The sequence below is a fragment of the Caloenas nicobarica genome, chromosome Z, assembly GCF_036013445.1.
Source record: "Caloenas nicobarica isolate bCalNic1 chromosome Z, bCalNic1.hap1, whole genome shotgun sequence".
NCBI classification, from domain to species: Eukaryota; Metazoa; Chordata; class Aves; order Columbiformes; family Columbidae; genus Caloenas; species Caloenas nicobarica.
Window position 1 is genome coordinate 15,148,073 of NC_088284.1, and position 16,119 is coordinate 15,164,191.

General features: G+C 37.4%; 1 long non-coding RNA gene across 4 annotated transcripts in view; it reads left to right on the forward strand.

Moving 5' to 3' along the window:
- LOC136002368 (uncharacterized) overlaps positions 1-7,290 on the forward strand; it is a 32,153-nt gene extending 24,863 nt beyond the window's left edge. Inside the window, exons 4-6 of one of the 4 annotated variants that reach the window (XR_010607901.1) lie at positions 3,296-3,489; positions 4,656-4,789; positions 6,760-7,290. This is a non-coding gene — a long non-coding RNA (uncharacterized LOC136002368). The remainder of the gene's footprint in view (positions 1-3,295; positions 3,490-4,655; positions 4,790-6,759) is intronic. The other 3 variants (XR_010607903.1, XR_010607900.1, XR_010607902.1) reach the window with 3 other exon arrangements.
- The last annotated feature ends 8,829 nt before the right edge of the window (positions 7,291-16,119 follow it).

Genomic DNA, 16,119 nt, shown 5'->3' on the forward strand with positions numbered 1-16,119 from the left:
CTTACAAACAGTGTTACACTCTTTGTGTGAAAGGTAGAATTTGAAGAAAGCAATACAGTAAATGTATTTTAAATTTATTTTCTCATCGACTGACTAAAATTCAAAAACTGTTTACTCAGAAACAGGCAGCCTACTCCTCCACTGCTTAGAGAGATATCAGATTAAAGAAAACAGGCACCAAGGGTAGCACATCAGAAATGACGTCTATAGTCACAAAGGGAGGCATTTATGCAGAGATGAGGCACTTCCCTTACCCATGCTGTGAGCAAGTCAAAAAGGATCATTATGGATAGCTGAAAAATCACCTCTTCCCTCATCTCACTGATGGGAGAAGAAAATGTCTGAATAGTTCATTTGGAGTAAGAAATAGAGGAAAACCGAATGGCAGACATGAAATATGCTTTAGTTTTAAAGAATTGGTTGATGTACAGTTGATTTGATGTGCTTTGGTAGCAGCAAGGACTTACATTAGATAGAAACACAAACCGAACTGCCTGAACACAATAGGGGGACAGTTGCTGTGTAAGTGCAAAAAAGTCAGAACACAGCACTATTAATAAAAATATTTAAAATAAAAGTAAATAATATTATAAATTTTCCTTTCTTGGAAATAGAGTGCTGTATAAAGATAAAATGTGTAAGTCTGTTGTTTTAAATGTAATACATTTCTTATTTATTTTAAATCCCTTTTTGCTTTGAGATACCTTCCATGGCTATGAATTATGAGATTGTCTTTTTTAACTGTGTAGCTTTCAGTAAAATCCATTATCAGTTCTTTGTTTGAATTCAGTTCACATCGTCTTCTCATAGGCTATAAAGAGGCTCAATCTGTTCCAGAACAGTAATCACAGTCCATTAAACTCTGTTCCCTGTAGTCTTTGTTCCCAGTTACATGTGATACTGTAATTGCGTGTGTGTGAGAGGCAAAAAAAGTCTTTAAGCAGCCTTGCAAAATTGTCATGAAGATTTACCAGTCCAGGCAAAACATATGCTTGCCTTCCCTTTAGAGTGATGATAATTTCCCTGAAAAATATGTGTTTCACTTGCCCAATTTAAAAAACAGAAAAGCACTCTGCAGCTCCCCTGCCCAAACCAGCCCCACCCTGGAGTAGTAGATTTTTGCAAAACTGTATCTGAAAGAATTATTCCTGTATTAAATCATTAATGTTCTTGATCACCAGCTTAATCTGCACACCATGAAGAGCAGCTGGAAAAAAAAAATAGCCTTTCATGTTAACTTCAGAGATAACAGAGTTCATGATCTAAAAGGCTGTCTCTGTAGATTGAAGGCCTAATATTTTTCTGCCACATCAAAACTCTTTTGAACTGCTTTAACTCCATTGATTTCAGCAAGGCATATTATAAATCTGGTGTAAGATCATAAGTGTATTGACAGATTTAAGTTAAATAATAAATACAGTAATAAAGGATGTTAGATTAAAGCTGCAGCCCTATGTGGTTTTCAATGTGTTTTCAGTGTAAAGGGATGAAGTGTTTCAAAAATGGATGTCAGCTGGGCAGCCTGTCTGATCACAGCATTTGAGAGTGCTGCAGAAGTAGATTTCTAGTGTTTTTCCATGCTCTTCTACTGTTAACAATATGCTAAGAGTAGTGGAATATACTGTGGAGAGCTTCAGAGAAGCTAGGGTATTTTGCTTTTTGTTTAGCTATGTAAGATAAATCTGTTCAAATGAAGAATACTGGAAGAATAAGTTTCATCAGGAATGATCTGATTAGCATTTTAGCCCCAGCTCATTCATATATTTGCCTTGAAACAAACAAGTTAGTTTGGTTTCAATGGGCTTCTCACATAAAGTTCAAATCTTTAGTTGTTTTGCTGTAATAATACCAATGTGTTCTGTAGTTTTATAGGCTCAAGCCTAACAGTCTCAGAGCTATCATCAGCTCCAAACCTTGCACAGTATGGCTGAAGGTCTTTGGTCTTTTGTGTAGGCTGCCTTTCCCACAACCTGCTGGACAGTAAATTCATGCAGTGTTGTTACAATAAGCTTTAATTTCTTCTCTTAACTGTAAAGAGAAAATACTTATGTTTTAATGGAAAAATGATTGCAGCTAGTTTCAAGAGAGAGCTCTGATGCTGTATAGTAAGATGCCAGTCAAGAGGCCACCCTGGGCATCCTTTTCCTGCATGATTCTGCTGGGATTCATAGGAGTGTAACCTGTTCTTTTCTGGGTGCCAGGGAGTCCCTGGAATTAATATTGCAGTCCCTCCTGTAAATTATTTGCTATTACAGAATGGAAAGGAGCTTCTAAAGATAATATATGGGGAATTGTCATAGGTATTTCTCTTTTTATAAAAACAAGCATAATCAAACTGCAGTATTTACCTATTCTTTTCTTGCTAAAATAAATGCTTTACTGATGTTTTCCAAAAAGAATGAATACCTGCTAGCAAGCTATTATTCCTGAGGAATCATGCAGAAACATGCAGTATGTGTGCACAGAGAGAAGACAGAGATTGGATGAAGAAAGAGATTTCCATTTCCAGTATTCAGTTCTTTATTCTAGAACAAAAGAGAAAAGTCTATTTTATGAAAATATTTTGACAGTGTCCTTTTAAATGCAAGCTTTCATTTCAAGGCATTTAATTTGCAGCATGGTTTGACTATGAAACAGACATAGTAATTATCTGGCCGGTTCTTCCTAGTTTGTATAACAAATTTGTTAAATTGGAAATTGGAGTGCAACTTGAAACTGGCTACACTTAGTTTGTATTTGGGTGAAATGGGAAGGATCTAGACTTGAAAAAATGTGTGTTATGCAGTGAACAGGTGTACTGTGTTCTGTGAGCTTAATTTATTTGTGCTGGGGTAGCAGTTTATGAAAGCCAAGGGACATGGGTGTTTATATGCTGTTAGAAAATATGATTCGGATAGATGTATATTAGGGTAATGAACAGGGAATGGGACACGGTCAGTGGCCAAAAAATCAGATTAAAATACTTTTGGGAGTCATCTGAGCATAGCCTTACTCTGTTACAGGTGTGAAATGTTTAACATTATATTCTCATACAATTAAGAGGATTCAGTTCCAGTCAGAGAGGATATTCTGTGACATATACATGTTATGTGGATCAACCATTTTCTCTGTAGAAATGTGTAAGACATGTAATACATTTATAATGTGGCATCCATATGCATACTATATACAACAGAACACTGGCAACTGAAGGTTAAAATTAATTCTCACATAATTTCCATTGAGATGAACTTCTGTATTTAGTTTACTTTGGATAGGAGCCTTCAATAATTATATACATATATTAAATTTTCAGGTTTTTACTTCGTAATTTCAGAGAAGAATTAAAGAAGACTGCATGTGTACACACTGGATATTCTGGACTGCTGTCTGAAATTTAACATAAGAAGCATTCCTTTGTCAAATTGCAAGAGAGCCTTCCTAACGTGTAGTTCCAGAAATACCAGGGCAAATACAAGGTTTACACTCCTATTTGTTTCTGTCCTAGAGGTAACTAGCACTGACATCTTGGGAATCAAAACTCCTTTTAAACAAGTTTCATCTTATGCTTTAATACAGATAATGCACAATAAAATGCATAGTTTGAGAGGAATATATCATTAAACGAATATTAATTTTGAAAGGTAAAGCTCTGAAAAGCACCTCAATTAAGATTCATTATTTATGTAGTATATATGTACTAATACAATACTGTTGTACCATGAAATCTGGAATTATAAATCCCCTTTCTCAAAACACTATTATGTAGCAGCATAGCATTTGATTCAATAAACTGAGTTACACAAATGTATCAGCTTGTAATACCACGTGCTGTTTTGTGTGCACTCACAAAACTGACTAGGATAGGCACATAGTAAAATGTTCCATGTATGGAGTACTGAGTCTAGCTCCTGTAGTAAAGTTCCCATTCATTTGGAGTTTTCAAGATTGCATTTGGGAGTGGTACTGTTACCTTTTACTAAAATTGCCCAGCATGTTCTATAGTGCTTACAATTGCCTGAAATTTTGACCATTTTTTTTGTAGACAGCTTACTTCAATATATTTGTTTTCAGCCATTCTTAGGAATAAAGATAAAGAAAAAGTGCCTTTTCCCAGTGCTTAAAAGAAGAATAAATGAAAGTTATTTAATCTGACATTCTTATGCCTTTTGGGACGGTACTTGCAGTCGGAACAGCCTTTCAGTCAAGTATGCACTTATTTTGTCCTTAAAACATCCTGTTTATATACATCCATGAAGGATTCTAATATGCATATGCACAAGAGCAATGGAACAGGCTCCCCAGGGAGGTGTCATGGCCCCAAACCTAACAGTGTTCAAGAAGAGACTGGACAATTCCCTCAGATACAAGCCGTGAACTGTGGAGTTTTCATATGGAGGGACAGGAGTCGGACTCAATGATCCTCATGGGTCCCTTCCAACTCAGGACATTCTATGATTCTAAGACTTCTAGTATTAATAAACTCAAATTGCATATCCTGGTCTGTCAGGACATGCTTCAGTGTCACACAGCTCGTAGGGCTGACAAGGCCATGCATGAGACATTTAGGCAGAGTATCTAAGCCTGGTGCAATGTCTCTATGATGCTCTTACCTGTCCTGCAGCAGGTTGAAGCTGGGCTTTCAAACTTGTGTTCCTCTTTTCTTCCTTACCTAGGTGTTGGCATCTGCACAATATAGAGGAAAGTTTCAGTCTGACGGGCTCCTAAAGGACAAGAAAGCAAGAACAATAGCATGAGTGGCTGGGAACTGCTTTGCCATCTGGGGCCCTGTCCCACTGTCCCCAGTGAGGTAAGAAGGGAAGGCTTGGAGGTGATAGCCAGTTTCAACCAAGAGTCCAGATCATCAGGCAGGTGCATGGTGACAAAGCAGGTCCAAGATAAGCTGCCAAGTCAGCGAGCAGGTCAGGATCAGAACCAATGATGGTAGCCAGGGTCCGACACAGTTCGGTGATCACCAGGAACGTTTGTAATGATGAGGCAAGTTCTAGGTCAAGCTGGGAAATCAGTCTGCAGGTCAGGGTCTGCATCAAGGTAGTGAGAGAGGATGGAAAGGATTCAATTAATTGTGGAGGCTGAGGGCAAGGAAAAGAAGCAATTAGAAATTACTTTGCACTCTGGGACTTGGGTGAAGTTTAAAAAAATCTGTCTGGATGTAAAGACTTGGACTGGGAGGAGGACTCTGAGTACCAGACACATTAAATGAAGGGTGAAAGAAGCAGGCTGGATGTCATGAGCTGGGACCGGAGCAAGAACTTGTTGAAGGGAACAATGCAAAGGGTCCAATTTAGAATAATGGGTTGAAAAATATTCATCTATTGAAGAAAACGTCTCTGTCTTGTGAAATGATGGCGAAAGATTCACTTCCTATGCTTTCAGGACATATTTGTACAACACAGTGAGACACTTAAGAGAATGACAGGCTGTCTGAGGTTACTCTGTTTAAGTAGTATAGGCATGACTTATAGAGGTGTCACTGACATAGTCATTAAAACTGAGTTTGTGTATATATTATCTTTATTAAATTCTCACAAACGTACCAAAGATGAGGTCTCCAAAAAAAAAAAAAAGAAAAAACAATAATACTGCTAGCAGACATCTGTACTGCAGTCTTTAATTACAGGCTCACCTTTTTTCTTTTTTTTTTTCCCCCCACTGGATGATGATATTTTGCTATAGATGGAGACCTAGAGTTTGTAGGATTCAACCTCATTTATTGCATGAATTGAATACTTTACAATCAATGTGGTGGGGCATTGTAGAAAGGGGGTGCTGTATCATGAATATAAGCTCTACAGAGTTTAGATTGGTTGCGTGAACATAGGCATTTTTGATACTGTAACCTATTGCAAGTTGGCCAATTTTGAAGGACATGAATCTTCTGTAGATCCTGTGTCATATGATGGCCTTGTGCAGGTATCTCATATGTCCTGTAGCATAGCACTAGACATCTATATTTAGGCACCTGAATTGAGACCCTAATCTATGCGAAGCACTTAGATATTAATGACTATACTGAAAAAAATTAACAGATACTGTTTTGAACACCACAGAAAGGCTGGAGAGGAATGATGTAAGTTAGATTTAGGGTCTTGCACCAGAAAATGTAGATAAAGTCAAATAGATTATCACTAAGTTAGAATAAACCATTTAATGTGGAATAGGATAGGTATTCCATCTGACAAGTGGCAGAATAGGGATGTAAATGATTATTCATACAAATGCTAAGATCAAGTTTGAATAAGCATCACAGACCTCCTTTTTGGTTCTTTGCTTTAGAGGCCTTTACTCTTTTAACAGTTTGTGTGTGGAAGCATACAACAGAAAATAGTAAGAAAATTTTGATTTTTCTCTATCCACAATGAAGTTAACAACAGTTAAATACCTTACTTCTGGTGCAATGGAAGGTGATGCTGCTGGTTGAAATCTGTGCAGTGAGGAAAACCCCTAAATATAACCTTCGAAAGAGTACATATCTAAATGCCTCGATCAGTATCACAAACACTCTGACAATTACTGTAAGTATGAAATTATGTAAATAATACAAACAATAACACAGAGCCATTTAAAATTAGGAAATATTGCAGGTGCATAACAGTTGAGCTATGCTGTATTGCCAAAAAATTCCAGCGTGCACATGCACAAGGTTAAGCTTCTACTTTACAAATACTGACCCAGGTAGTCAGCCACCCTGTTTGTATTCTAAGCACCTGGTGAAAAGTGACTTTATGTGACATTTATTCTCTCTGTTTCAACTCTCAGGACCCCAGTTCCCTGTTTACCTTGTGGTCCATCTGAGGAAGTACTGGGCCATTCCAAGTTGCATCCAGCTCTGACAACCATTGTGAATCTGCTGTTGACAGCTGGAAAATACTGTGGTATTGAGGGACATGAGCTTTCCTGCCATATATTTTGGACATCAGACTGTCAAATTACCTCTTACGTTCCCTTACATTGAGAGAAAATCTGTAAGAAAAATTGTGCCAACTTTACAGTAAGTAAGGATTCCTCTTAAACTGTGAAACAGCTAAATAGCTGCTACTTAAGCATTCAGGATGGTCTTGGTTTCTCTAGTGGTGTAATACCCAAAGTCTGGACCATAAAATGTGTCAGAAGCAGCAGTTTTGTTTTTCATTGGCAACATACTACCATTATTTTGGAACTGTAAAGATAAACATGATTTGGTATAAATTGCAATTAAAATGTTAATTTGAGCCTCCAATCTTTGCTTTCTTTCTCTCTGTTCCCCTCCTCATTTCTCACTTATTTTTGGTTGGAAATCAAAAGAAGAGACCAGAATGCTAAAAGCTTTCCTCCCAGCAGTGTGTGTTATGAAAGCCTGCGCTGATTGCAGCAGCGGGAGTCGGCTTCAGGGAACAAAAGCTGTTTTCTCTCCCTGCCATTTTCTGTTCAGAAATTAATCTTGCATGTGTGTGTGTGCATGCATACACACACAGACACACAGACACTCACACCTTGAAATATAATGGGGGCTGGATTTCACTTCATCAATGTGTTCCCCATAGCTCTGTGTGAGATAATCTCAGTTGTAATACACGATCTTTTTTTGCTTTAGCAAATTTATTTTTAATATTCTGTTGATTTTGTGTTTCGGTAAACCTAAACCCCATTTTTTAACATAGAACATCATTTATTATCATACATAAGATCACTGGTCCTTCTCAGAAAGGAGTTGCATGTGTTCTTTCTTTTCTAATAAAAGGTGCATGAGATGGCATTTTCTGTTTGACAGCCCAGAATGAGAATGTTGAGTTAGAAGTGCCAGGAGTCAGCTCATCAGTTATCAGGAGAAGACTGGAGATGAACGTGAAAATGAGACCTTAGACATGTGAATTATATCACTTGTGACAGTGTCCAAATCAAGTGACAGTGGCAAAAATTCCATCTGGAAAGGTTGTGTATAAAAAACTGCAGGCATGCCCATTATGTCATGAAACTACAACCTTACTGACATTTTTAACCACATTTAAGCCTGTGCTTAGGTTAATGTAACGGTGGAAAATGTTATGTTAGTAGAAGACATCAACATTTATGGACAAGACAAGGAACTGAATGTCAATTTCATAGGTGTGCAAATTCAACACGGTTTTCAGTTTAAATTCTGATGCCATACTTGAGGTGGAAGGCTACGTTTTCAACTAGTATTGGAGTACCAATGAATTTATAAGCTTCTTTCTTTATAGGTACAGGATTGGTTAAAACACAAAAGTGATAGGCAGGATTTGAAAAAATAGCCAGCAGTAAGTGAAGGACCTTGCCATCCAAACTCTGGGCAGGACAATAATGGTTTAGGTTTTGCTTCTTAATACTGACATACACCACCTTTTATGGAAATCTTGGTCAGCTTTTCTACTTCTACAAAGACATCTGAGAGTTATTTCTTAAATCCCTGGACAGTAATAGCTGGTACTTCTGGGTTTCTTTCATGACTGAAACTCTGACATTCCTGACATGGAGGAAGAGGTGAGAAGGAAAAATAAAGTAGCAGATACAACAGAAGATTCTTCTTGCTTTAAATGACAGAAGAAAAGGTGTGAAATTACAGTATCCAAAATGCTACTGCTTTCAGCCTTTCATGGGTTATTACTGGTGTTTGAAATCCATCCACGAAGTGATTTTCACTTTGTGAAATGCAGTCCTGTTGTGCAGCATTTTTTTTTGTTTGTTTTTCTAATGGAAGGGAAATGGTAACAGAATGTTAGCTAAAGAAAACCCTAATATTAGTGCTGAGAAATGAAGCTTTGCAGTAAGGTTGTGCAGGGATTAATTTGTTAGTTTCCAGTTATTTTTTGGATGAAGCTGTCAGCCACTCTTCAGTCAAATTGACATTACATCCCAGTGTCTAATATCTTTCCTGTAAACAGCTGTTGGAAATAGCATTTCTTCTTGAGGCTTAGTTGTCTTCTCAAAATTGGCTTTGTTGGTTTCTGCAGTGTATGAAGCCAACTAATTTCTTGGCTGAAGCATTTAAATGAATTATTTTCTAGCATGCTCATATATGCCTGTCTGTGACCAGTATTCCATCTGATAAGAATTGGAATGCACAAATGAGAAAAAATTAAGAACATGCTGAGGTTCTGCACTTGCAAAAGCACATTTCAAGCTGTGTGTATCAAGTTAATCTCTGCCTCCCCTTTTATCACCTGCCTGAAGTGGAAATTTGCAAAAATGACAATAATACAAATTACTTGTATCACTAACTTTGGAAAGAGTTTGAACAAATTCTTATGTCATGCTGGGGAAAGTTTAACTAAAACATACACTCAAAGGACTCGAGACTTTGCTGAACAGGGATCACATGTGTTTGTGTACTTACGGATGTTGCTCGACTGGAATATTTGTTAGGCTTTTGTCACATTTACTTCTTCCCACAGCTCGTTTAGTTAGTTTTGATTTGTATCAGTCTAAATTAAAAGTCTTTGATAGTGCACTTTTCTATTTAATACCTTGGGTGCTAACTGAGATTTTCAAGTTACTTGTGAAAGGCAGTATGAAACTCTAGGAATAAAGATGCAGGAAGAGAAAATAAAACATAACACCATCTGATACTAGAATTCTGGGAGTATGGACATAACTAGAGAGATACTAGGTTGGAAGCAGGATGGAAGTATGTCTGGAACTGCTACAGTTGAGATCCATGTTAAATTTTGCAACTTCTAACATCTGCTAAAGATAATTACTTTTGCTTGGTATTTTAAAATTCAATGGTAAAAATGTTGGTAGCCCATTAGAATTATAACTCTAGCACAAAAACCCATGTGTAAGTATTATTTTCTCTGTGTTTGGGAGCATGTGGATATCTACGAGAGCAATACTTCCTCAAGAGAGATGGAGCAATATCTTTTCTGTAATAATCTTTTCTATGAATGTACAGTGTTCAGGCCAGCAATATTCAGGACAGTGAAATAAGGGGAACTCATCTCTGTTAGCAGAAAGTCATTGGCCTTTAGTCTCAGAAGTGTTTATGTGCAAAGCTGTGATTCAATGTCAAACGCAGCTGAAGTCCTCTGTCAGTGCCAACACTGGGTTAATTTGCTTTTCTGATACAAAAGATAGACAATGTTCTGGTAACAGCAACAATGGAGGTTGTTTTCAAGAATTTGTTATCAAACCTATCTACATCAGGCATTGTCCTTGCTGATGATAGAGAGATCTGTGCAGGACTTACATGGGACTAGGATTTCATCCACTGTAGTTACAGGCTGCATGCAGTTTGTCACGCAATGTCATGTAAGCATGTAGCGACATCTCTTCCTAAGGGCTGCTTACCAATTTTTGTTTTATTAATAAAAAATAAAACAATTGGTTTCAGTAAGGTGACTCTAAAAATGAGATTTTAATGAGCATGTTTGACTCTATGCTGCAGAGTTTTTCCAGGTTTATGTTTTTCCACTGTAGTTTAAGTCTAGAAACATCTGCCTGGAAACTTTTTAGTGGCATATCTGGAAGGCAGTTTTACCACCCAGATGGCAGAAGACTGAAACCATATCACTATTCAACTGTTGCTGATTTATTTAATGAAAGAGAAAGGTCAGAGCTGAGCTGCAGATTGAAAAGGGAGTCCTAGAGAGTTAAGCTTGCTATTCCTCAAGAGAAAGCAAGGCCCAAAAGTTATATTTATGGGTACTGGGAGGGATCATTTTCCTTCCTGTCTTTCCCCTAGTGGTAGCTGCTGATTCATCTTTCAGTGGTGGCAGCAGTAGTAAATATTTTTTTAGGGCTCTGATAGCGGTAGTCAACTATGATGATTTTACCGCTGCTTCTGAACTTATCAGCTTCAAACCTTTTTTATGACTAGCATGAGCCCAGCATTTAGTTCTAGCATCTTCATTTGGTCAATTTAGGTTTGATACTATGCATGTTTCGGGTGGCGTTTTGGATGGCTTTAACTTCATTTTTAACTGAACCGTTTGTTGCAGATTGTACAGTATGTATATGGACACGTACAAATGTGTCTTGCTTGGAAAGTGCCGTTACCTGTTCAGCAAATCTTTTTGAGACTATAGCACTCATCTTATTTTGCCCTGAGGCCACCTGTAAAGAAAAAGTAACCTGTGCAGGGCCAAAGAATATCCATGTAATAATGCGCCTAATGGCAAAAATTATACGTATTTGTGAGAGTGCTTCAATTGTCATCTGGTCCTCTGTTGCTGTCTGGTCCTGCTTTTTACCTGTTCAAACACGTCTCTCTCTGTTGTTATAGACAGCAGTTGTCCAATTCCAGGGCTGCTGTTTTGTGCCTCCTGTCAAGGTGCACTAGTAATAGACTGGTCAGATCCGTTAATATGTATTAGTTTTCAGAAATACTTCATTTGTAGCTTTGGTAGAATTAGGCTCAAAGTTTAATGTTTGAATTGAGAATTCTTTGACATATCCTAATTTTAAGAACCAGGCTCTCCTTTTGCTTTTTTGCTGTTTTCTAAATTTTTATGAGCTGTTTTTCAGACATGCTGGATCAGCTAATTTGTCAGGATATATCTAAAATAAAAACTAGTTTACACAGTCTCAAAATTTGAAATATACAGAATTAGTACATCTTTCCACGGAAATTTGATTATTATGATATCTTACTGACAAAGACCAAAGTATTTACCTCCTGCATAATTACGTTTATATATTTGTTTGTTTGTTTGTTTGTTTCTCCTTGGGGAAGTTCTGACTGTCTTGCAGAATAACAGGCAAAAGAACAGCACTGTAAATTATATGACTTTCTCGAAGGTAAAAAAAAGTATTGTAACTATCATATTCTTTTTTACTGATCTTTGTACTGAGTCATGACAGAAGATTCCTCTAGAAGAAGAGAAACCTACTTTATTTTATATTAGTGGATACTACTTGCTTTTCCCATCATAAAACTCATACTGATGACTAGCTTATCTATTGATATCAAGCTTTGTGTCACATACAATTGCACTTGATGCCTGACGTATTCTGGTTTTAACTGGTCCACATTTTTTTGTTTGCTTCAGATTTCTTCTCCAGGTGTTGTGGGTTTTTTTTTGTTCATTGCATATTTAGTCCATAGTAAAAGTTGGGCTACATTTTTTTTTCCCTAGCTCTTCATTTTTAACCTCAATAATAACAAAATAGTATGTTTAGGATCTGATTTTTCTGGATCACTGGGAAAACATAGGTCCTTACCAACTGGGAAAATCTGCTAAATACTTGCAAATCTGCTGAAAAAAACCCAAAACCTGTTGGCAAATCTACGTGGAAAACAAGCAAACGTGTACCATATAAAATCCCATAAGGTTTTCCAGTTCTCCTGGTAGTACATATTTGTCCTGTCTGTGATGTGTCCCTCTTCACAATGCCTAGACGTAATTTTTCTCCTGGTTTATAAACAGTATCACAAATTGTATTTTGCTTTTCTTTCTACCAAGAAAATATATTGTTTCCTTGACTTTGTCATGTTACTTGTGTCGATTTTAAGTGTGGTTTTATAGTGCATAGGGTAAAATCAAGTTAAACTGAGTCAATCTGAGGCTCAGGCCTTCAGGGAGAGACAAATTGAGAAACTGCATTTTGAAATTCTGAGTGAAATACTTCATTTGGAAGAGAGAATGCAGCAAATGAAATTTTTCCTTCCTGTGACTTAACTGAAGTAAATGAAGTTCTGCTACATAAGTATTTGGATCAACTTTACTTTGTATATTCTTTTATTGTTATTATTGTTGTTATTTATCTCTTCCTTTGCTGTCCTGTTAAACTGTTTTTATCCCAACCCATGAGCTTTACCTTTTTTGTTCCAAGTCTTGTCCCCATCACACCGATGGGGAGGAGTGAGCAAGCAGCTGTGTGGTATTTAGTTGCCGGCTAGGGCTACACCACAACGTATACATACCTGCTCATTCTATTCAGACCTTAAATCTAGCTGCCTTTGTCTTTGCTTTTGAAGTGTCAGAGAGACATAGTTAACTCAGATTATTTTGTCTGTAACTGAGCAACTTAGTTCAAATCTTATCTTCCCATTGTGAACCTTACAGGGTCCAAACCTGCTTGTCATTTGGCTTTTGTTGGACTGTCTTATGGCAGTAGACTTTTTGAAAACTCATCAGAATTATTATACAGTTCAGAACTGAAGCTGCTCGGGAATTTTTTAGTACAGTTTTATGAGCAGTTGAAAAATGTTCTTTTATTAAGACTGAAAGCTTTTTTGGAAAGGATTGGTTATGATCAGCTTACTGATGATCTTTAGAGAAAAAGCCCAAACATCAGGCATTACACATTGTGCCTTTTCCCAAGGCTTTCATTTAAAGAAAGAGTTCTGCCTTTCTTGACTTGAGGAGTGCTGTACAATGGTAGACCAAATTATTTCCAACTCTTGTGTGATGAGAAATTGAACTCATTCATATGGAATATTTGAAAGATTTACATTCTCCATCTGCACTCTGCTGTACTCAGTGTCCTTGCTTAAGTCTACAGATTCATTAATGAACTAAGCATGAAATATTTTGGAGGTTGCTTCTTTATCTGTGCCCTTGAGAGATAAAAATGGATGGTGCAGCTTACAGAACTGTTACTCAGTTTGATACTGAGAAGGCAAGTCCGTGGGACTTTATTTTGTAATACTTAAGACAGTTCTAATCCGATACACTGATACTAAAAAAAAAAAAAATTGTAAAGTCTCTTTTTCTTAATTTTTCAGTGTTAAAGTCTCTACCATTGTTCAAAACTCCTCCAAATTAGGGGGAAAAAAAAGAAAAAAAAATGAGAAAAGATAAATGGGAGAATATAGAAGAGGAAAGACAAGATATTTTTAGCTGCCACCTGCTATCTATGTTGTTTCTGAAGCTTAGCTATCTGGGAGTGAGTGACCTATGATAATGAGATCATTAGATCTGTCTTCCAGTCCTGTGAACTTCCAGTTTGAATTATATGTTGGAGAAATTCCAAGCTCCGTCTGGGACTGCTAGCCTTCAGGAGGCTATCAATAAAATGGATTCCTTGCAAGTCAAGTGAAATCAACTCCAAGCTAGAGACTTAATGCTCTGAAAAGACTTCATGCTCAGTTCGTCTTGAGTCCTAGATCCAGTGTGGTGAGAAGAGCTTAATGTTGAACATCAGTAAAGCATTTTTTTCCCCACAAAAATCCTGTTCAGAATCTTAGAAAAGGAGGGAGAACACTCTTTGGGATCTTTTGCTTTATTTTTTTCTTCAGTTCACCACTTGGGCTAGTAACTGAGAACATAAGACTTACTCTGCAACAGCTGCTACTGATGCACACCACTAGCTCATCTCTAATTAGAATAAAAGACTTTCTTAGCAGCAGTATATCTGTAATAACTTAAAAAATAACAATGAGAGCACAGAATGGACAAATTTTTTGCTGTTTGCCCTAGCTCTTTTTTTTGTTCCTTTTTTTTTTTTTTTGATTCTTTGTACAACTTTGAACTCTTCCACCATGAAAAGAAATGCTTGAAAAAATTATTCTACTGGTCGTTTCATAGCAACAGCTGTTTTATCCAGATATTTTCTTTTGGGCATGCATCTCTGCCTCACTATAAAAGAACACCATGCTTCTACAAATCTAAGAAATTTAATTTAATGCAATTCATAGATTCATAGAATAGTTTGGGTTGGAAAGTACCTTAAAGATCATCTAGTCCAACGCCCTGCTATAGCTCTTCCACTAGACCAGGTTGCTCAAAGCCCCATCAAGCCTGACCTCAAACACTCCGAGGGATGAAGCATCCACAGCTTCTCTGGGCAGCCTGTTCCAGTGTCTCACCACCCTCACGGTGAAGAATCTACCCTCTTTCAGTTTAAAGCCATTACCTGTCATGCTATCACTACATGGCCTTATAAAAAGTCCCTCTCTCGCTTTCTTGTAGGTCCCGTTTAGGTAGTGGAAGGCTGCTATAAGATGTCCCTGGAGCCTTCTCTTCTCCAGGCCGAACAACCCCAGCTGTCTCAGCCTGTCTTCACGGGAGGGGTGCTCCAGCCCTCTGATCATTTTCATGACCTTCCTCTGGACTCAGTCCAACAGAATCATGTGCTTCTTATGCTGGAAACCCCACAGCTGGATGCAGTACTCCAGGTGGGCTCTTGTGGGAGGGAGTAGAGGGGCAGAATCACCTTCTGCAACCTTTGTCTGTAATAAAACCTCAGGTACAATGTTTTGTTGTTGTTGTTTTAAATTTTAAAGCTATTTTGATTCTTAAAAGAACATCATTCTGTTACTACATTTGAATTGGCAACTTACTAGTGACAAAAAAACAACTGCCATACTAGCCATTTGTTTGTCATAATGGAGCTGTTCCATGTCTTGGCTGAACTAACACTCAGAAGAGTTTCTTAGATGTTCCTAGCCACAACCTAACTAGCAAAAAATGCAAATGACTAGGTTTAAGACAACATTTGGCATCCTCTCTCTGTTGTATGTATTTCTGCTGAGGAGCATAATTTTGGCTTCTTCAGGGTAGCCAGAATTATCCATACAACCAATTAACCTTGCAAAGGATACGGGAGTTGAACATGAGCTGTGCTGATGAGGCGTTCCAGGGCATGGACTGTGTCCCACTTTGTGACTGAGTCATGTGCACATCACATATACTTAACAAGTGTAACAAGGAGCTGATCATGAAACACCGCAACTAATGAGAAGGAAAGAAAATACTTTTGCAGTACATGAAAGATTTTAAAGGTTTATTTGCCTTTTTAAATTTATGAAGTAGATGCAAATCACAAAAATTATACAGAAACTTAGGTAGCTGTGAAAGGACTTTTTGTGCATCATGAACTGATGGTTTCTGTTATCTTGCAAGCCATTTTTACTCCTCCTCTGGATCCCATAGTCAATGGTTACTCAGTCATCCTTTATCATTTATTTGCACCTTTTCCTTTGAACATGCAGCCACTGTTGATCCCACTGCCTTTCCTTTACATTCTTTCCTCCCTCAGATCTATCCCTATTATTTGAAAGAAAAAACACACGATCATTCATTTAATGCCATTCTCTTTCCTCGACTTATCAAGGGCTGAAGCAAAATTTTGTGGCACCTCTGATTTTGATGACAAGGGTGATCATTATAATGACTGTTGTTCACTTTCATGATTTATAATGACAAACTTGATTAAAAGCTTGCAAGTAAACCAGGT